Here is a 24,081-nt window from a genome sequence, read left to right on the forward strand (position 1 = left end):
AAACATGCTATCTATGTAAAGGTCTTATAAAGTCGAATACTTGTAAACAATCACTACATGTGAATATGAATTGCCATCGTTACAAAAAACAATAAAATTATGTGAAAAAGAGGAAGGTAAATTAGTTGATGAAAGGGAAAACAAATATTAGGAAATAATGACTTCTTCTTCTTACAAAAATAAATAAATAAATACAACTTCTTGTATACACACCCGTGAAAATAATGAATAATCATGAATTCGAAAAGTTAAAAAATGCTTTTCTTTTTTGAAAAATAAAATAAATAAATAAATTCTATTCACCGGACCGGCTCAAAACAGTTTATCATTATGTAGGGAAAGATTGTCGTTGCTATTTGATTTTCAGCAACTTGCGTTCACAAATGTAACTGATGATATAGATGGTTCAATTCCTTATTATCAAAAATAATTGGCCACTCACATGATTTTCATAATTCATGGTGATTCACATGATCATAAAGAAAAAGTAACCGAATTAATACTTATCATTTTACCCACTGTCTAAGTGAGAAAATGACTTTTTCCAATTCCCACCTAAAGTCTCTTTTTTTCCACTATCAGATTCAATTCTGCGCTCAGTACGTGGAAAGGTCCCACTCATCTTCTAGACCCACAAACAATGTGCAAAAAAGCTTACCCACTTGCATTTACTGTTAAATATACGGGCCGACCTTTGTTTCTTTTTTGTCACACCTGACTTTCTATGGTACGTGCAAACTTTAATCAAAACCCATGCATTCCTTGCTTAACACTAGAATATCTTCATGAATACATTTTCCAGCAAACCTCAAGGCCAAACCCTTTCAAATCTTAATTTTACAAGCAATTACAATCCCAAATTGTGAAATGCTAATTTTAAGAGACTAATGTGAAGGTACATGGCTTGAACATGTTCTGATATATAATATATAATTTTAATTTTGTTTCGAAATCACTTCTATTATTATTTTTTTCCTTCTATGCCAAAACACATACGCTATGAACGGGTTGGCATCCATCACATATATAGGAGGGACTGCCCTTCACTATCTATCGCAAAGGAATCAGATCTGATTGATTATCAGAGATTGCAAAATCAAAAAGAAGAGGATGCTCCACCACTTTGCCTCCTGTTATGCCTTTAAAAGTCTAGTCTCTCTCTCTCTCTCTCAAATACATTTCCAAAAAGATTTTCACTGGATATTCACAATTCACACTCTCTGTCCTCCCGGTTAACTTCTCTCTCTTTCACTCTCATTTGTGATCATTATAATAACACATGTACACTAACTATTTTGACTGCTATCTAATCAATAAAAAAGTGTGTTCATAATAGTAAAAAGACATTACTCACACAATTAAGATACTTCTACCAAACCATAGAAACCTAGTTTAACCATAGGCTAATAGTTGTTGCATTGTTATACATAAACTGTTATTCAGTATTAAATTGGCCTTATTTTTAACTAAACTGCAACTTAAAATCACAATTTTGAACTTAAAAATCATGACTTCAAGTCATGTTTTCAGTTCAAAAATGAGAATGTGTATAACTGTTCGGAATAATTTATATGTAATAAACACAACCCTTAATCATATTACACAACAATTAAGCTGAGTGAAACCATCTTTTATATATGGGGTCCGTTTGGATAGCACTTATTGTTGCTGAAAGTTGCTGAAAACTGATTGTTGCTGAAAACACTGTAGCAAAATAATTTTTAAATGTGTAAATAGTGTTGTGGGACCCACTTTTAATATTAAATATTGCGTGAACAGTGCATGAACAGTGCGTGAACAGTACGTAAACAGTAAATTTTGTCCCCCCAAAGTCAAAAATGCCGGCCAAAAAAAAAAAAAAAAAAAAAAAAAAAAAAAGAGAAAACGTGAAAACTGAAACGCGCCGCGTAAAAACTTGCAATCCAAACACTCACATGAGTTGCTTTATTGGTGATTGACTGATTGTCAGGACTCAGCTCTCTCACAATGTGCTTCCTTTTTTTTTTTGAGGGGATGTGCTTCCTTATTCATACTGGAAAGCTATCAAAAATAGGGCGTAATTAAATTGTTTTAAAATTCAAGATTCTATTCTACCGATGATGCATATTATTTCTCTATTTCCTTTTCATATATCATAAATGTGTCATGCATGGCATTTGTTTATTGGATGCCATTTCTAACCAACGACAAAAAAATCCATGTCCGTACCATGATTGCTCCGATCCAATTAATAGCTTCGCACTCACCCACTAGGCCTCTTGTGTCTTTTCCTTGAATTATTGGTCGTGACTGGACCCACTGCTTTTGCATAATATCAGAACTACGTGGTTTCAATTTCTAATGGTCAAGTTTGTCACCTACAATAACAACAAATACTTAAAAGTCATCGCCAAAAGAAAACACGGTATAAAGAAAAAGTAATTGAACACTGATCATTACATTACAACGCACTACCCAAGTGATATAATGACTTTTGCGTTTCCCATATAGAGTCTTATATATTTTCCCCTGCTGTTATTAATTTATTTCTTCCACGTCAATCGACATTCTCTCATACGATTATTTGCAGAGATCCTACTAGATGTTTGGTGATAGTTTATATCTATTCCTATGTATGTGATCTATAAAATTTATTTAGCTAGGAATAAAATTTTCTTTCACATCAAGGAAAAACAATGATAGCCAAGTTCCTATAATAAATAAATAAATAAATAAATAAATACAACCAAAAGTGAAGTTTCCTTAATTTAGAAAACTCAAATAACTATCCAAGTCATCATAAGAATTTCAGACAATTACGTACCCAGAAAACTTTACTTGACACAAATTCCATCAAGCCATCTTCATTTCGTGATAATTCCACCTTAATAAGAGGAAGATTTTCCTGAACAAGATAATCATTGTCTCCGTAACTAAATCCATGCTCTTGTGCACTTTATCAAACTAATTGCAGACTTGTAATAAATATTATCTTCTCATAAATTCCATTGATCAGTTGTCCCAATATAATTATATAACTTTCGCACCAAATGTCATCCATCTTAATGAGCCAAGCTTTGATAAGACATTGTTGGGCCAAAATCTAATCTTATTTGAAGTAAGAAATTTAACAAATAATTTTAATTTGTCCTCAAAAAGATTATAATCAGAATTACCGAGCCAACATCTTAAACTCGTAAAACCATATCTATATCTAACAAAAGCACTAAGATTTCCTTGAAATCCCATTAGGAATAAATCATAGAACCAACCTTGAACGAATTCATTATAATAATAAAATAAGTTACAAAATCTTCTCAATTCATTTTCAATCCTTAAGGTAGCATCAAATATGTTAAATATTAGCATTGATGTGTATACTATGTTTTATATGTTAAAGCAGATGCGGAAGAAGAAACATAAAATAAAAACATTAGAACACGAGAGTTATGTGGTGTAGCCTTGATGACCTATATCCATGGAAGAAACCCTTAAGNATAATGCAACGTGTGCAGATGACTTTTGCTTTCCCATATAGAGTCTTATATATTTTCCCCTGCTGTTATTAATTTATTTCTTCCACGTCAATCGACATTCTCTCATACGATTATTTGCAGAGATCCTACTAGATGTTTGGTGATAGTTTATATCTATTCCTATGTATGTGATCTATAAAATTTATTTAGCTAGGAATAAAATTTTCTTTCACATCAAGGAAAAACAATGATAGCCAAGTTCCTATAATAAATAAATAAATAAATAAATAAATACAACCAAAAGTGAAGTTTCCTTAATTTAGAAAACTCAAATAACTATCCAAGTCATCATAAGAATTTCAGACAATTACGTACCCAGAAAACTTTACTTGACACAAATTCCATCAAGCCATCTTCATTTCGTGATAATTCCACCTTAATAAGAGGAAGATTTTCCTGAACAAGATAATCATTGTCTCCGTAACTAAATCCATGCTCTTGTGCACTTTATCAAACTAATTGCAGACTTGTAATAAATATTATCTTCTCATAAATTCCATTGATCAGTTGTCCCAATATAATTATATAACTTTCGCACCAAATGTCATCCATCTTAATGAGCCAAGCTTTGATAAGACATTGTTGGGCCAAAATCTAATCTTATTTGAAGTAAGAAATTTAACAAATAATTTTAATTTGTCCTCAAAAAGATTATAATCAGAATTACCGAGCCAACATCTTAAACTCGTAAAACCATATCTATATCTAACAAAAGCACTAAGATTTCCTTGAAATCCCATTAGGAATAAATCATAGAACCAACCTTGAACGAATTCATTATAATAATAAAATAAGTTACAAAATCTTCTCAATTCATTTTCAATCCTTAAGGTAGCATCAAATATGTTAAATATTAGCATTGATGTGTATACTATGTTTTATATGTTAAAGCAGATGCGGAAGAAGAAACATAAAATAAAAACATTAGAACACGAGAGTTATGTGGTGTAGCCTTGATGGCCTATATCCATGGAAGAAACCCTTAAGAGTTACATATTTATTATATAAAAGTGTAGTACAAAGTATGTGTTACATGAATCATAATCTTAGTATATATAGTAGACTAAACTCTAGACTTCTAGTACAAGTAAGAGACCTGCCTTTTATACAAAATAGATGAGTTTAGGCCTATTACAATATGCTAATATGTTTAATATATCTCTAACAAAATACAATATTACATCTTTAATAGAAATTAATGCAACTCTCTTAAGATCTTCTCGTTGGATATTACAATTCTCTATGCTTACAATAAACACACAAAAAAAAAAAATTAAAAAGAGAAGGAAAAAAAAAGATGCTTGTAATAATGTCTTGCCATGTTTGATAGAAAATTAATATGAAATATTGACAACTTAAGAGCATCTCCAGCAATAGAGGCATCCCTCAAATCTTAGCTAGCCATAATAGAGAATGTGAGCAAAAAAACCTCCAGCAGCTTAGGCATACCCAATTTTTTTTTTGGCTTATGAACAGTAGCCCATCAAGTCTGATGAGCTACTGTTCATTAGCCATTGAATTTGTTAGATTAAAATATTGCCAACCGTTCTATTATATTAATTCTTTCTCCCTCCTCCTCCGGATTTCCCTTTTTTTTTTTTTTTTTCTCTCCGTTGCTTCTTTTTTTCTTTTTTTCTTTTTTTTTTTCCTCTCATTCTCTCATTCTCTCCGTTGCCGTTGCCATTGCCGTTGCTTCTTTTTTTTTTTTCTCACAAACCAAATGAAATAAAAAAAAAAAAAAAAAAAATTAAACTGTTCATAAGCAAAAAAATTAATCCAAACACAAAACACAAAACAAAATCCAATTCTTAAAATAAAGTTGAATCAAAACAAGCAAGTATGGAAAAAAAAAAAAAAAAAAAAAAAAAAAAAAAAAAGAACAAGCCGATCTGATGGGAGGACGACGAGCGGCGGCTGGAGCGACGCTGGAGCAGCGGCTAGAGCGGCGCTGGAGCAACGGCTGAGCAGCGCTGAAGCAGTGGCTGGAGCGGCGGCAGGAGCGCCTGGAGCGGCGACAAGCCGATCTCTCTCTCTCTCTCTCTTCTCTGATGTGAAGCAAAGTGGGCTGGAGTGTTCTTGATGAAAGGAGAAAAAGAAAATAAAAGAGAGGCCTGGACAAGTGTGCGGTGGAGAAAAACAAGAAAAAGAAAAAAGAAAAAAGAAAAAAAAAATGAAAGGAATGGTAGAAAAATTATATAAAAAATAAAATTTCTAATTAAGAAATTCTACTACAATATTTTCACAGTAAATTTTAAGTAACAAATTGTTATTAGTTAATATTAGTAAGAAAAAAATAATTTCAGCGGTGAGTTTAAATTAGAACTAGTAACAAATTTTCACATAAATTTTGTTGTGAAAATATTGCGAAAAATGTTGTAAATATAATACTTTACATTAAAAAATATAATTGTTGGGAATAAATATAGGAAGAATAAATGATGATAAAGAATGAATAAAGAATGAATGAAGAAATAATATTTAAATGAGATAGAGAATGAGATAGAGAATCTGTTGGAAGTGTATTTAAAAAAATTGGTAGGTAAAATCTAAATGTCACTGTTCATTAGCCAAACAGTACAAATATTTGGCTATTCTGCTAGAGATGCTCTAATTACTCAATTGTCTTCGTGGAGTTTTTGTTTTCTTTAGTCCAAGTTGTAGAACTATTAGTTGGATAAGAAAGGGATGCTTTAAGATCACAGAAAGTTTGTGGGTCAATCATGAAATTATCAAGGAAAAATTACAAAGAGTTGCATTCCAATTTGTGTGGTCCAAAACACGTGGCAGGCATGGATAGTGGTAGACATAACAAAACGGGCGGGTCGGGTCGGGTTCGGGTCAATCGGGTTGCAGTTCGGGTCGGGTCGGGTCGGGTTGACCCGTATTTTTCACATGATTTTTTTTTTTTTTTTTAAAAGAAAATAACATGTATCTGTTATTTGGAAAGTTATACAACAAATTACTTGATGTAAAATACATTATTTTGAATTCACCACTTATATCAAGAATGAACTCAATTAAACTTATTAATACTTATTCAACAATTTTAAAATTATACAAATCCTAACATTACTATCTAAAACAAAATAACACAAAGATAAGTAAAACAAATACACAAGTTTTATTTCTACACAATATGAACATTCCAAATATAAAACAAAATTACAAATGACTTATTGGATAACTCATTTGATAAAGAATAAAAATATATAAGAAATTTACAATCTTGAAAATTAATTTTATAATCTATTATTAGTTGTGGTTGACACTCTATTTCAATTTGAGATATACTTTAAAATTTGATTGCTTACTTATTTATACATGGTCTCTTTTATGAATATCATATTATTGTTAAGCAACACACACTCTAGGAAATATCATAATTTATTTTGAAAAGCCATTTATTTTGGACATAAATTATTAAAAAATAGGTCTAAGTATTCATAATTTTCATAATTTATGCTAATTTGATACTTTAGCTTCACTATTTTCACACTTGTGAATATTTCTCACATATCTACAATTTTAAATCTATGTTTTTAACTCTACTGTAACCAGATTATCTTGGCATGTATTTTGCTATTTGATATCTAAAAATATTTACTCATTACAGAATGTTCAACAATTTATCTTTCAATTAATTTGCATATAGTTATATAAATGTATCAATTGTTTCCTTAAAGTTCACAATAAACAATTAAACCAATATATTCTTAGTTTTACTATTTTTTTACCAAAAAAAAAAAAATTAAAAAAAATGGTTCTGGTTCGGGTTCGGGTCGTGGGTTGGGTCGGGTTAACCCGCAAAAAACACGGGTCGGGTCACGGGTCAACCCGTTTTTGCTTCGGGTAAAAAAAAATCGGGTTCGAGTCGGGTATTTTCGAGTCGGGTCGAGTCAGAAAATTCTGACCCGTTTTGCCATGTCTAGATAGTGGATCAAAGTAGACGGGTCAATTTGGATTATCGCTAGGTCGCCTGTTATATACTATTCAATCTCATTTATTTATGCAACTATTCCTTATGATTGATGGCTATGTTTATGTCTGTTTTCATTTCTTTCCTTCCCCCCACGTGACGTTGTCTCTAGACAGTAGCCAAGATGCTAGTGTCTTTTGTTAACCAAATTGATATATTTCTACTAGTCAGCGATTCATGAATTTATTTTGATTCTCGGGTCAGTTGGTTCTTTGGAGATGTCCAAGATTTGAACCCTCTCCTAAACTTAAATTTTTTTTTTTTCATTTTTTTTTAATTCTGCTTTGATTCATTAATTGAGTTTAACTTCCAAATTGAAAGATTGACGTGGCATCATATTTTGGAGTAAGCCTCGTATTACAATTAGTTTCACAGCTTTGTCACAATTTTACTATTTGGTGACTCGTGAGCGATGGAATCATGAACCTACTATTTTATTTCCACCACTTACTATTTGTCACGTAGATAAATTGTAACAAAAGTTGTAGAAAATTGTTGTGATAGTAGACTTAATCTATATTTTGTTTGTCTTTTTTGTAGGTGTTGAAATCCCAAATTGAATCCAAAAAATTTCAAGAATTACATTTTTTTTTTTTTTACCTTATGATCATGCGGATCATGGTGGTTGATTTAATTGGTCTGGATTGGATGCCAAATTAACCAACTTCATAAATTAAGTGCCAAAATAACCAATGCCTTATTTGACCAAGTTTCATCGGGTTGCTAATGGTCAAACGAACTCACCAATTATAAACAAACAATTCAGATATTAAATGTTCAAATATCAAATGCGGTAACATTTATAGTAACTTTAACATTTTACCTATTAGAAAAGGTCTAACACCCATTAGCTCAAACTGCAGGTCAATATTTAAATAACGAATTCTTAAAAACAAATATCAAATGTAGCTTGGCCTCAAACATGGAAGCTGCCTTTTTTTTATTTATTTTTTATTTTTTTATTTATTTTTTATTTTTTATTTTTTAGTAAGTCTCGTGGTGAGTTGTGAATCTTGTGACAATGATTAAGCATAATTTATTCAATATAACTCGGCAATTTATTTTATTTTATTTTATTAGATATAATATAATTTGAACCCTATCATCTGCTCTATTCAGATTTTTCTTTAACGTCGAGCCAATACACTAATTAGTTTTTTGTGCAAGCAGGATTTGAATTCTAAGTCTATAATAAAAATTTTTATTAGTTAAACTAATTAAAACCTGCGACTTTAACATGTGATAGGATTTTATGGCAAGTAGGCATGCTTCCCATTTACCAACACGTAATGGCTTATCCATATTAAGGTTAGGCCCAAGGCAGAGCCAAGGGGGCGGGGAGCAAATGCCCCCTTTGACCTTCCCCCAAACTCCTTCAATACAGGAGTACTTTAACGCTTATTTTGCCTCCTTACCATATTTTTAGATTAGTTTGCTCTCTATTAAAAAAAAATAAAAAAAATTTCTAAGAATAGATAAGTTTTACATATTATTTGAAAGAAAGAAAAAGGCATACAGATAACTTAATAATGAACTCACAATAATTTTTGTTTTGATAATTATTATAAGTCTCATGGCACTTTTGATGTTTTACTATAATTGAAATTCAATATTTTTGAGGGAATCTCAGCTAGTTGATCCATGGATTTTATGGGTCAACAAGTTGTTGTTGCAAAGTTTGAAAAGATACGAAATACATTCTGTTTTAAAGTTATGAAATAGGAGACATTCACGCTGGCTCCCCTAACTCTCTGAAGTTTTGAATTTAAGTGGCAGAGGAAATCCTTACAAGCTTTTAAGAGGTGCCTAAAGTTGCATCATTTTCAAAGATAGTTTGTAACTTTTGTTAGTTCTAACCAAAGCCATCTATAGCCAAGGTTAATTTTGCTGAGAGCTAATTGGTTTAAGATGTTATTAATGTAATAGAGAAGTTTATTTAAACTAGCATAATTTGGCTATTTGGTAGTCACATATGGCTGAGACTATTACCGGGGCTGTATATAATATAGATATTTTTCTATTTCAATAAAGTTTGCTATTTCTTTTTCTATCAATATTTTTTATTTCATTTGTTTATAGGATGCCATTTCTAACCAACACCAACAAAAATCCGTGTCCCTACCCTGATTGATTGTTCTGATCTAATAAATAGCTTTGCACTGATCACCCTCTACCCCTCCAGTGCCTTTTCTTTGAATTATTGGTTTTACTCCTTGGTTGTGAATGGACCCGACTGCTTTTGCATAACATCAGTACGTAGTGTCAATTTCTAATGGTCAAGTTTTTTTTTTTTTTTTCTTTTGCTAATTTCTAATGGTCAAGTTTGTCGCCTACAAGTCTCACTCCAGTTATCAATAACAACAAATATTTAAAATTCATGACCAAAAGGCAAAAGGGAACCAGTATAAAGAAAAAGTAATTGAACACGTATCATTACATTACACCCACTACCCAAGTCATTAATTTATTTCTTCCATATCAATCGACATTTTCTCGTACGATTATTTGCAGAGATCCGATTTAGATGTTTGGTATAAGTGATCTATAATCTAATCACTTAATGTTTAAGCCTTATTCAGCAAAAAAAATCACTTAATGTTTAAAGTTTCATTATAACCTTTTTATTTATTATTATTATTTTTATGTATAAGAAAGTTGCGTTACTCTAACTAATATACTTTTTTTTTTGGAGAGATAATAACTAATATACTGTTGATCACCTCAATAATAGAACTTTTTCTTTTAGAATCTCTTTGGCTTTATATTGGCATTTTTTTTACTCAGTCTTTACTTCTTCTTCTTTTTTTTCTTTTTTTCTTTTTATAGCCAATAATTCGAATAAAAGGAATCCCCACTTAATATGAATGCTTAATAATTGTGACTACAAGATTTTCAAAAAAAAAAATAATAATTGTGACTACAAATCATGTTTTTAGTTCAAAAATGGGTATGTGTAAAACTATACATAATTATTTGTGTGTAATAAATACAACCCTTAATCATATTACACAACATGACAACAATTAAGTTGAGTGAAACCATCTTTTATACATGTGTTAGATGTTGAAGTTGTCAGTTATACACTATACATTATCAATAATCCAAACTTTAACTAATGATATAATATATGAGTTGCTTTATTGGTAATTTGACTGATTGTCATGACTCAACTCTCTCACAATGTGCTTCCTCATTCATACTGGGAAGCTAATCATTGTGGGGTTAGTGTATCAAAATTAGGCGCTTAATTGCGTGTATTTGGATTGAAATTATAAATGAAAATTATTTTAGTATTTAGTTTATTTTTGCTACTATTTATGAGATTTATTGCACTTTTTGATACTATTCATAAGCCCTATTGTAATATTTCAATTAATTTTTATCTTTATCTATAGTACTTTTAATAATAATTTTTCAGTTTTAACAAAATAAACAGTATATAAACACATTCAAAGGGCCCGTTTGGTAGAGTAATTTGAGTAATATTGTTTATAATTTTTTAAAATACATGTGAATAAAAAAGTGTGAAAAAAAATGTGTAATGTTGTTTAAAACTTGAAAATAAATAATTTAACAACTCTCCTATTGTTTTAAAATTCAAGATTGTCCCGATCATGCACGTTATTTCTCTATTTTCTTTTCATATATCATAAATGTGTCATGCATGGCATTTGTTTATTGGATGCCATTTCTAACCAACAACCAAAAAAAAAATTCCATGTCCGTACCATGATTGCTCTGGTCTAATAAATAGCTTCGCACTCACCCTCTAGGCCTCTGGTATCTTTTCCTTGAATTATTATTATTAATTTTTTTTTTTGAGAATGACTTTTCCTTGAATTATTGGTTGTGAATGGACCCAACTGCTTTTGCATAAATTATATCAGGACTACGTAGTTTCAATTTCTAATGGTCAAGTTTGTCGCCTACAATAACAACAAATATTTAAAAGTCATGGTTAAAAGAAAACACGGTATAAAGAAAAAGTAATTGAACACTTCTCAATGTTCTCATTACATTACACCCACTACCCAAGTGATAATGACTTTTGCGTTTCCCATCTAGAGTCTTATATATTTTTCCCTTTCTGTTACTAATTTATTTCTTCCATATCAATCGACATTGTCTCCTACGATTATTTTCAGAGATCCTATTTAGATGTTTGGTGATGGTTTATATCTATTCCCATGTATGTCATCTATAAAATTTATTTAGCTAGGAATAATTTTTCTTCCACATCAAGGAAAAAAATGATAGCCAAGTTCTGATAATAATTAAATAAATAAATAAATAATGATAACCAAGTGAAGTTTCCTTAATTTAGAAAACTCAAATAACTATCCAAGTCATAATAAGAATTTGAGACAATTACATACTTAGCAATCTTTACTTGACACAAATTATATCAAGCCATCTTCATTTCATGATAATTCCAACTTAATAAGAGGAAAATTTCCCTGAACAAGGTAATCATTGTCTCCATAACTAAATCCATGCTCTTGTGCACTTTATTAAACTAATTGCAAACTTGTAATAAATATTATCTTCTCTTAAATTTCATTGATCAATCATACCAATATAATTATATAACTCTCGCACCAAATGTGCCAAGCTTTGACAAGACATTGTTGGGCCACAATCTAATATTATTATTATTATTATTATTATTTTGAAAAAGAATCTAATCTTATTTGAACTAAGAAATTTAACAAATAATTTTAATCTGTCCTCAAAAATATTATAATCAAAATTACCGAGCCAAGATCTCAAACTCATAAAAACATATTAATCACTAATAAAAGCACTAAGATTTACGTGAAATCCCATTAGGAATAAATCATAGAACTAACATTGAACGAATTCATTATAATAATAAAATAAGTTACAAAATCTTCTCGATTTTTTTTCAATTCTTTTTTTTTGGATAAAAGGTAGAGATTTTATTTGATGAACATGCAAAACAATACATAAGAACCTTGTAAAAACAAAACAAGGGGAACTGGACCTCTAACCCTCTGCTTACAGCAACAATTATACATAAAAACAACGGCTTCTGCATAGACAAAAACTGAACACTATGTTGTATATGCTAAAATAGATGCGAAAGAGGAAGTATAGAATAGGAGAATTAGAACATAAGGGTTATGTGGTGCAATCTTGACAGCCTATGTTCACGCACGGGGGGCAAATGCCCCCTCTGACCTTCCCCCAAACTCCTTCAATACAGGACTCTAACACTTATTTTGCCCCCTTACCATATTTTAAGATTATTTTCCTCTCTATTAAAAAACAAATTTTTTGCTAAGAAGAGATAAGTTTTACATGTTATTTGAAAAAAAAAAAAGAAGATAACTTAATAATGGACTCACGATAGTTTTTGTTTTCTAATAATTATTAGAAGTCTCACGACACTTTTGGTGTTTTATGATAATTGAAATTCAATATTTTCGAGGAAATCTCAACTAGCTGATCCTTGGGTTTTATAGGTTAACAAGTTGTTGTTGCTACAAAGTTTCAGAAGTTGGAAAATACACTCTGTTTAAAGCCATGAAACAGGTGACTTTCGTGTTGGCTTCCCTAGTTCTCTTAAGTTTTGAATTTAAGTGGTAGAGGAAATCCCTACAAGCTTATAAGATCTGCCTAAAGTTGCATTATTTTCAAAGGTGTTTTGTGACTTTTGTTAGTTCTAACCAAAGCCATCCATAGCCAAGGTTAATTTTTTGCTGAGAGCTAATTGGTTTAAGATGTTATGAATGTAATATAGAAGTTTATTTAAACTAGCATAATTTGGCTATTTGGTTGTCACATGGCTAAGACTATTATTGGGGCTGTATATATAGATATTTTTCTATTTCAATAAAATTTGCTATTTCTTTTTCTATCAATATTGTTGGTTTCATTTGTTTATAGGATGCCATTTCTAACCAACAACAAAAATATCCATGTCCCTACCATGATTGATTGCTCTGATCTAATAAATTGCTTCGCACTCACCCTCTAACCTCTAGTGTCTTTTCCTTAAATTATTGGTTTTTCGACAAACTCCTTGAATTATTGGTTGTGAATGGACCCGACTGCTTTTGCATAATTTCAGAACGTAGTGTCAATTTCTAAAATGGTCAAGTTTGTCGCCTACAAGTCTCACTCCTGTTATCAATAACAACAAATATTTAAAATTCATGACCAAAAGAGAACACAGTATAAAGAAAAAGTAATTGAACACGTATCAGTACATTACAGGCACTACCCAAGTTATTAACTTCTTCCATATTAATCGACATTCTCTCCTACGATTATTTGCAGATATCCTATTTAGATGTTTGGTGGATGTGATCTATAATCTAATCACTTAATGTTTAAAGTTTCATTATAACCTTTTTATTTATTATTATTATTATTATTATTATTATGTATAAGAAAGTTGCGTTACTCTAACTAGTATACTTTTGATCACCTCAATAATAGAACTTTTTCTTTTATAATCTCTTTTGCTTTATATTGGTATTTTTTTACTCATATTCTTTACTTTTTTTTATTTTTTTATTTTAGCCAATAATTCGAATAAAAGGAATCCCCACTTATTATGAATGCTTAATTATGATCTATTGTCAAGAGAGAATATATAACAATTGTCTCATACCAACTCGATCACGGAAAAAAAAAGCTTTTGTTTTGAGAATTTAGATGTTTATTAAATTAGTTAGGAAAAAAAAAAAAAAAAAGAAAGAAAGAAGAAAGAGATGTGTATTGAATTTTCTTTTGTTTTCTCCTTTTATAGTTCACTTCTCTTTCTTTCCTCAACAAATTGGTTTATCTGATATAACTGGAGTAGCTCATGAATTTGTGTTAGGTGAGAACGTTTGATTTCAATCCTAAATGTCTTAATTAAAAATACTAAAAAGTACTAGTTGAGCTATGAACACTATCGGATGTAGAAATTTTTCCTAAAAACTCTAATTTCAATTCTTTTTTTAGTAAAAGACATTACAAAAATTTTGAGAACTGCACTAAATCAATTCAAACAATCCAAACCACAAATTTTACGGCTTAGTTATTTTTAAGTGAACTATTAGAATTAAGCCCAATTGTTTACATAATTTATAAAAACAACAATCACTCACAAGAACGCTGAAGTGTTTGAGGAAAACTCAAGAACTGGGTGAAAAATCTCTTCAAAGCATCACAACACCGAACATTCCACTAATGAGAATAGTTTTAGTACATATTACTTACAAAACCATCCAAGCTAAGTAATAAATATATACTTGAGCCTTCAAATCCTTCTAGCAATATATTCTTCGTGAGGGTTTGGACAGCACTCAAAGTTGCTGTGCGTTTTCTCCTCCGTGTTTTCTCTTTTTTTTTTGGCTCGCTTTTGCTGACTTTGTGGGACAAAAAATACTGTTCATGATAGTGCATGCACTGTTTACACATTGTTCATGTACTGTTTATGTATTAAAAAATATTAAAAATGAGACCCACGATACTATTCATACATTTAAAAATTATTTTGCTACAATGTTTTCAACAACAATCAGTTTTTAGCAACTTTCAGCAACAATAAGTTATATCCAAACGGACCCTTCAAATCCTTTCTTCTTACTAGTCTTTGGATCAGCAATTGAGCCTCCAAATGCAATCTCCAAGTCTCGTTGGCAATTCTGGTACTACTTGAGTCACTTGTCCAAAGAAGTAGAGATGGGAGGTTTTCTAGACCTCCAAGAAAGAGAGGGCTAATTAGAGGATGTTGGTGTGACATTGGCCTAAGGATCTTCGATTCCTAAGTCAGGAAACCTAAAAAAGCTTAAAGAATATCTTAGAGAGTCAAATACCAATCTAAGTGTCTCATACCTTAGCAATTGTGGTGTTTGGTGTCTATACAGTTAGAACGAACGTTTTGGGTCATCAGTGTCTTCTTCTTAATTGGGAGTGACTACTGCTCTGATGTAACATTTTATGTCTTAATGAGCCTTGTAGCTAGTTATGTTTCTCATTTTTTATGGGATTGTTGACAGTGGAAGGTCATTCATTATTTTGGAAGACCTTCTTAGTGTAGGGTCTTCTTATATGAAAGACCTTCAAGGTCGGGTACCTATATGGAAGACCTTGATTTTCTTTGTCCTAACAGGATGCTTTGTGTGTAATGGTTTTAATCTCCTCTCATAAAATTAGGCAATTAGAGAGGGGTAAGGTAGAGAGATTAATGAGGATTTAAGCTTTAGGGTTTATAAGTTCTCTCTAATTGGGAATTACGTGTCTAAATTTGTGGGAAATAGGATCTTAAATAGGGAGGGTGAGAGCTAGAACAACAAAGAAAAAATAGCATAATTGTCTCAAGTTCCATCAAGTTCATACAAGCGTGAAGGATGACGTAAAGGCTTGCAAAATTAATTGCAAGACTACCATTATTAAATAAGGATAAAACTTAGGTACAGTACTTTAAGGTACTCTTTTTAAATTGTAGACATCAGTCCAATTAAATAACTCAGTTAACGAAAGTTAACACTTAACACATCTTTTTTTTTTTCACCATCTCTTTCAGATCTCCCACAGATGGGGGGAATGGGTAGAGTAGCTATGTGTGGGGGGAGTAAGTAGTAAGTTAGGCAATGTTTGTAAGAATTAAGAAAAATAGCATCTCGAGTTTTAGAAATTCGAGATCCATATTAAAAATCGAGTTTCCATAGATCTCCTCGAGTTCTATGCAAAATAATTTTTAGTGCGATCGCTCCTATAGTGGCATTTTTAAGTCCTATAGTGATGTTTTTAAGCCCTATAGTGGCGTTTTTCTGCAAAATTTTTTTATAAGTGCCATACCAAGTTCAGGGAGCCTTATAGTGGCGTTTTTAAGCTCCATAGTGATGTTTTAAAAACCTACAGCGGTATTTTCCTGTAAAATTTTTTCTAAGTGTCATACAAGGAGCTATAGTGATGTTTTAGGTCCCTATAGCGGCGTTTTTTTGAACTCGAGTCTTTAAAACTCGATTTCTACATGGATTTTTTTCCAATCCGGACCCATCCACTTACAAATCGAGACTTAAAAACTCGAGTTTTATCTTGGAACTCAAGTTTTAGACACTCGAGATGTTAGTTTTCAACATTGTTTTGAAACATGACAACTAACTAAATTTTTTTATATTTATTGTTAAATGGAAAAAAAATTCCCCATAGATGCGTTGAACCCATTATTAGAAAACCCAGTAGAAAAGAAAACCATGGATCCTCTTTGACTTTTCACACTCAAAGAAGGATAAATTTGGCTTAAGTGAAGTTCCAAAAAGAATATCGTTGAAACGTCCTAGCATTCTTTAGAGGGAAAATTTGGTGCAAAGAATGAATTCAAGTGTAAATACAAGGAATAAGGGAGACGAACAGGTCAACCTCATAACCCAACATTCATTCACCATGTGAACCAAGAATACAACCAGATCTAGCTTTGCATCATAATGAAAATAATGGGATTGATGGAGAAGATTGCCCTTTGTCCTTCTTTGCTTGATTTCATTGAGAAATTTGAGAGTTTGAGTGTGAGAAGTCAAATATTGTTGAAGGATTGTAAATTTAAAGAAACCATTGGATTCTTCTAAGATTGTGCGGGAAAAATCTGAGTTTTGTTGTCGATGTGATGCTCACAAGCTAGTCCCTTTGCCATTATTTACTTGGTTTTGATTAGAACTCAGAGAGTTTGGGTTTTAGAAGCATAATGGTCATTGGGTTCTTTTGAGTTCTGGCTTTTGAGATTGTGCGTGAGAAGTTAGTTTGAGAAGCTACAAGTTTTCTCATTGAAAATAAAAGAAGAAGAGAGACAGCGTTAAACTTCCTTAATTGAGTCATTTAATTGGACAAGTGTCTGCAATTTAAAAATGGTACCTAAGATACTGTATATAAGCTATCGTACCTAAGTTTTGCCCATTCATTTAGTTAGTTTGTAACATGAATGCACTCTTCGGATCAGTAAATTTTTGTCTACTCAACTGTTATAAAAAATTATGTGAAATTTTTTGTTTATTTTATTTGGAAACCCAATTTGGCAAGTGACTTTCATTAATGCTGGCTTTGCCTTGGGCCTCAGATTGGGCCTAACATCATATTAGTATCCAAATGGGTTCGTCCTCTTTGTAGCCCACATGCGCAACAAAGAGCAAAAAATTAACAAAGCTCTAGACCAAAATCAAAATCAACCCGAAATTTGCTCTCTCTCTCTCTCTCTCTCTCTCTCTCTCTCTCCAATTTATAAAATTTCATAGTAAGCATTTATTTTATTAATACAAAAAGTAATAAAAAAGGATTATACTTTATAGTTTATACCTATTATTATTATCATTTTGCCAAGCAGTATTAAACCCAGCCGGTTAGACTTGTAACCTGATGACTTGGCACATAGACCAGTTCAAGCCAAAAATTGGATTGGATGTATATAAGATCTGGTCAAAACCGGTAAAAACCCGACGGGTTCTAAGTAAACTGTGTGACCTAGCTGGGTTTGAATAGAACCGGTTTTGACTGGGTCTTGTATACATCCAATCCAGTTGATGGCATGGATTGGTTTATGTTGGGTTTGTGAATTGTGTAAAATTACAATAATAGGTCCATTTCATTGACTTCTTTATTGTTTAATGAGTGATAATATGTAAATTTTAATAGGAAAAAACCTAAATTAAAAAAAAAAAAAATCATTTTTCAGTTTCACATAACCATTTAGCACATAGGTATGAGTATATCAATATATATTATATAATTTAGGCGAAAAGCACATTTTCGTCCCTACATTTTCACGCGATTTCTATTTTGGTCCCTAAATTTTTTTTTTACCGCTTTTAGTCCCTATCCTGGAAAACGCGTTTCCTTTTTGTCCCTGCCGTTACATTAGAAACGGAAATTGCACAGGTGGCAAACGGAAGATGACGTGGCCATTAAAATAATAATAAAAAATATTATTTGACATTAAAAAATGCCACGTCAGCACCTAAATTAAAAAAAATTAATTTATTAATTTTAACTAAAGAAAAAAAAATTAATTAGATCAAAACTTCAGATATAGATCAAAGTGACGAAAACGATGAAGAAAAAGAGATTAAACTTGAATCTTAGAGAAAAAAAGCTTACCTGATAGAAGCAACGAAGAAGAACAGAGAGGCTCTTTCTCTTCTGGTTTTAGAGAGAGAGAGAGAGAGAGAGAGAGATTTATGAAAGAAAGAGTTTGGAGGGAAAGAGATCTGGGTTTGGAGCTTGCTGTCTCCGGCCATGGTCTCTGGGTATGGAGCAACGACGCCATCCCCGACACGAAACGACTCCTCGACCACCTCATCTCGTCATCGTCCTCATCAATCGAGTCTCGGCGGCTCGTGGTCATGAGAGGTAGAGCTTGGAGTCTTCGGCCATGGCCTATGGAGTCTCGGCTTCTTCGGCCATGGAGCTTGGAGTCTCTGGCCATGGGTGTCTGGGTATGGAGCAACGACGCCATCCCGACCACGAAACGACTCCTCGGCCACCTCATCTCGTCATCGTCCTCATCAGTCGAGTCTCGGCGGCCTGGTTTCGTGGCTTTGGTGAGGGTGCACAGGATAAGAAATTGGCAGTGAGAAAGACAAAGGAACTGGAAGCCATTTTCAGAAGCTCTGTGTGTGTGTGTGTGTGTGGAGAGAGAGAGAGTGATGGATGAGTGAAGGTTTGTTGGGTTTTTTTTTTTTAATTTCTGGGTTTGTGTTCTTAAATCTGAGTTTGTGTTTTGAATTTTAGTGTGTTTGGTTGTAAAGAAATACAAGAAAGACAAAGAAAAGAAAATAAAACAAGTTCTTCCAAAGAACATGTAAAATCATGTTCTGGGAAAGATCACAAAGAACATGAACATGTTCTTCCAAAAAATTAACGAAAAGAAAAGTATGTAAATTTGGTTGTTGTTTTCTCATTTTCTTTTTAGTTTTTAATTTTTTTTAGTTTTAATTTTTTTTTCTTTAGTTAAAATTAATAAATTAATTTTTTTTAATTTAGGTGCTGACGTGGCATTTTTTAATGTCAAATAATATTTTTTATTATTATTTTAATGGCCACGTCATCTTCCGTTTGCCACCTGTGCAATTTCCGTTTCTAATGTAACGGCAGGGACAAAAACAAAACGCGTTTTCCAGGATAGGGACTAAAAGCGGTAAAAAAAAAATTTAGGGACCAAAATAGAAATCGTGTGAAAATGTAGGGACGAAAATGTGCTTTTCGCCTATAATTTATTGCTTAAACCTTCTTTTCTTTTCCTTTTTTTTTTATTTTTATTTTTTTTATATGTTGTTTGTGCTTTTTTTTTTCTTTGAGTTGTCTTTAACCTTTTTTTTTTTTGGGTAAAATATCATTTTCGTCCCTAAACTATCACAGAAGTTCGGTTTTTCGTCCCTAAACTTTCAAAAGTTCTATTTTCGTCCCTAAACTATCATAAAAGTTCGTTTTTCGTCCTTAAACTTTCAAAAGTTCTATTTTCGTCCCTAAACTTTAAAAAGTTCTGACGGAGTGCTGACGTGGCTTGACAGAGTGCTGATGTGGGAGGGACGAAAATCAATACGTTTGGCAAAGTTTAGGGACGAAAATAGAACTTTTGAAAGTTTAAGGACGAAAAACGAACTTTTGTAATAGTTTAGAGACGAAAATAGAACTTTTGAAAGTTTAGGGACGAAAACCGAACTTTTGTGATAGTTTAGGGACGAAAATGATATTTTACCCTTTTTTTTTTTCTCTCTTCTTTTTTTTATGTAGTTTGAGATTTCCCTTCTTCTTCTTTTTTTCTTTTTTTTAATATACAAAATTTTAAGACATGTAACAAGATTTTATTTAGCAATTACTTTGTGGCAAACTTATGAAATTTGTTTATTTTGCTTGTGAATTTTACAGAATTTCTAATGCTATTGCTTGTAAAACCTTGATTTTGAATTATAATGGCAAGTTTAATTTAGGCATTTTTTTTTTTAATTTACATATTCATGTTATGATTCTCAAACTTACTTTTATATATATTTTTAATTTTTAAAATCTTTTTATTTGACCATGTGGTTTGACCGTTAACCCACTGGTTGAACCAGTGACCCAGTGACCTAACTCATAGACCGAGTCAACATTTGATCCAAGTTTAATAACTACGTTGTCAAGTGAGGTAAATGGTTAGGTGTTCAATTTTTATTTATTTATTTATTTATTGAGAAATGGATAGGTGTTCAAATGCGTTGCTTGTACCAAACATTATATGTTAGTGTTAGTTTGATTAAATTTTTTCCTTAAGTCTGCTCAAAAAAAAAAAAAAACCATAAGAAATTTATGTGGTTTATTTTATCAAGCATAGCTTTTTATCTGATCTATATAATAATAATAATAATAATATTTTTTTTTTTTTTTTTTTTTTTAAGTTTTGTAATTTTTGAATTTTTGTTAGGGTAGAATGGTAACTTATTTGCATTAACTTATTAGTATTATTTGTTTTCTTAGTATGCAATGGTAACTTTTAAACTTTCTATTTTTTATATTGTGTGTGTGTGTGTTTTTTTTTCTTTTAATTGATACTAAAGTATAAAACCATGAATAATTAGTTTTGAATTGAGGAAATGTTTTATGGTAAACTTTTATATTTATTATAATATACACACACACACACACATACATGTATATATTTATTTATAAATATAAAAAGTAGCGATAAACCCGAAACGGTATACCGGTATTGACCGGTATCCGAAATATATCGTACCGCTGGGCAAACTGGTACAGCCTCCGGTACGGTATTGACTCCCTTGTTTTGGATTCCAGAATTCCTTGGACCCGACCATGAATGTTATCCGATGAGCATCTTAATCCAAAAACAGTTACCACAAAAGGTTTCATCTTTCTTATCTAGTTGCTTTTCTACCATATATGCTAAATGTTTGAATCACTTTGCCGATGCTACAATTTGATTCCATGAGATATTTTGGACAATTTTATTCTTGTGTTTGATTGTGATGACATGTTTTCTTTTCATTTGAATGAATTTGCATAGAAAGGAACAACATTATCAACAATTAAATATAGTATCAAAATTTCTACCACATCAAGAAAACTTGGAATAGATCTCTTGTATAGAGAAATAGATATTAGAGCACTTGTTAGTGCAAAATAGAAAAAATGTGGTCAATTTTGCACATTTTTGCTTACGAACTACCTTATACATTGTACATATACATTATTACTACAATAACCGTGTAAATATACACAATTACTATGATGCCTTTCGGTCTTAAGAATGCCCCTAGTGAATTCCAAAATATTATGAATGATATCTTCATTTTTTCAGCCATTTCACCATTGTTTATATTGATGATGTCCTTGTTTATTCCAGCTCTATTGATGAACACATAAAATATTTGTATTCATTTCTAGATACTATCAAATGGTCTTGTTGTCTCTGCTAAGAAAATAAAACTGTTTCAAACAAAAGTTCGCTTCCTTGGCTATGACATCTCTGAAGGAAAAATTCGTCCTACAGATAGAGCCATTCAATTTTTTGATAAGTTTCCTGATGTTATCACTGATAAAACTCAACTCCAGCGATTTCTTGGGTCCTTAAACTATGTTGCTAATTCTTATAAGGATATGCAGAAACATTGTAACCCCCTTTTTGATTGGTTACAAAATAATCCTCCTCCCTGGTCTAATGTCCATACTTCCCTTGTTAAACAAATCAAGTCTCATGTTAAGACATTGCCCTGTCTTGGTATTCCTACTGTTGATGCTTTTAAAATTGTTGAAACTGATGCCTCTAATATTGGTTATGGAGCTATTTTGAAACAAAGAATTTCCCTAGAGTCATCTGAACAAATTGTCTGTTTCTGTTCTAGAATCTGGAATAATGCACAGTTAAATTATAGTACTATTAAAAAGGAAATTTTATCTATAGTACTGTGTATTTCAAAATTTCAAAGTGATTTATTAAAACAAAAGTTTTTGTTACATATTGATTGAAAAAGTGCTAAATATGTTATTGAAAAAGATGTTGAAAATATTGCTTCAAAATATATTTTTGCTAAATGGCAAGTTTAAGTGTTTTTTATTTTGATATTGAGTATATTAAAGGATCTCAAAATACCATCCTTGATTTTCTTACTCGTGAATTTCTGCAGTGTCACAATGGCAAGTAGAACGTCGAAAGACAAAACACCTGTCACTGCTAATCAAATTGTTAAAAAAGAACTTGTTTCTCCTTTGGAGATTGTTAACCGTTTTACTCCCCTAGATACTATTCCTAAGCCAAATTACTCCTCTGTTCTAGCCTCATCGCATGATCCTTATGCTTTAACCAGTGTTTCCCAACCTGTTAAAAATGTTTATCCCAAGGCTTCCAATGCTTCACAGTATGTTAAAAAACAATCTGTTCAAAACATGTTTTCTATTGAGTCAAATAGGGCTTCCATCACTGACCCCTTTACACTTGCTACTAGCTACTTTCCCCTTAGGTTCCACTGGATCCTTGAACATGGTGAGAAAACTATGCAATATTACTCTAATATTTTGCACCATGAGAATTCAATCATTATTAAAGCCATACCTGACAAGATCAATACTACCAAGATAATTTATCACGGTGTTTTCCTGAACCATATTATTTCTGAAGAAATGTGGGGTCCTAACCTTGCTACCACAAGAAGGTTACCAAAATCCCTTGTTCCCTATTCATATCATGATTATCTTACTGCCTGGTTTAGATTTACGCTTCATCAGAATGAAAATATGTCTCATTCATGGTTTGTTAATTTTGATAAGGATTTCAATTCTGATTTACCTCTCTGGTTCATCCGCTGGTGGACCCAATTTGGCTTTGCTATTGAGATATTCCCAGAACCATTGAAGGATTCTTTCCAATATTTCAAAAGTGTGTTTAAGGTGGTTCCTATGGTGCTAAATTTACTCCTTTCCTCCACTTCATTAAGAAATATAAGGTTCCTTGGATCTTGAAATGGCAATATGATAAGAAAGGTGATGTTCTCACTCGTTGCTGGTATGCTAAGTGGTGGGTAAGTTTCCCCATACACAATCAATTATTAACAATGTTACTAGAGAATTCTTACCCTTTAATGCTCTACTTGCTATTAAGATTCATACCCCTATGCAAACAGCTGAACTAGCCAATGCACTTGTTTCTACATCTGCTAAAACTGCTAAACCCCCTACCAAGTCTAAAAAGAAAGGTTCTCCTTTAGATGAAATTCACATGGACCCTGATGCTTTATATGCCCTCCTCAAGATGATTTCAAAGGAGAAAGAAGCTGCTGATGGTTCAAGAGATGAACGGTCCTCTGAAGCATTTGTTACAAATAACCCATACTATCCCTACAATCAGGAGTGGTTTGTGTCTACCCGAAACTTTGATACTCCTTTATTGTGTTTCTTTTTCACCATCATTAGTGCCAACCGTGTCGGAAAGTGAATTCCAAGAACCGAATAGTAAGGTAGGTTTAAGCTAGAGAGAGCATGTAAGGCATGAGAGGTATAGGGTTGACTAGGGTATGTGTTACAAAATGCAACAGTGTTAAGAAAAACATAATAATTATGGATAGGATGTGGAGATCCAACTCCTTTGTC

General features: G+C 31.7%; 1 protein-coding gene across 1 annotated transcript in view; it reads right to left on the minus strand.

Moving 5' to 3' along the window:
• The window catches only part of LOC112023752 (putative disease resistance protein RGA3), a 96,240-nt gene that overhangs the window by 16,194 nt on the left and 55,965 nt on the right, over positions 1 to 24,081 (minus strand). The gene's annotated exons all lie outside the window — the stretch shown is intronic.

This window comes from Quercus suber, unplaced genomic scaffold (assembly GCF_002906115.3).
Source record: "Quercus suber isolate HL8 unplaced genomic scaffold, Cork oak 2.0 scaffold_619, whole genome shotgun sequence".
NCBI classification, from domain to species: Eukaryota; Viridiplantae; Streptophyta; class Magnoliopsida; order Fagales; family Fagaceae; genus Quercus; species Quercus suber.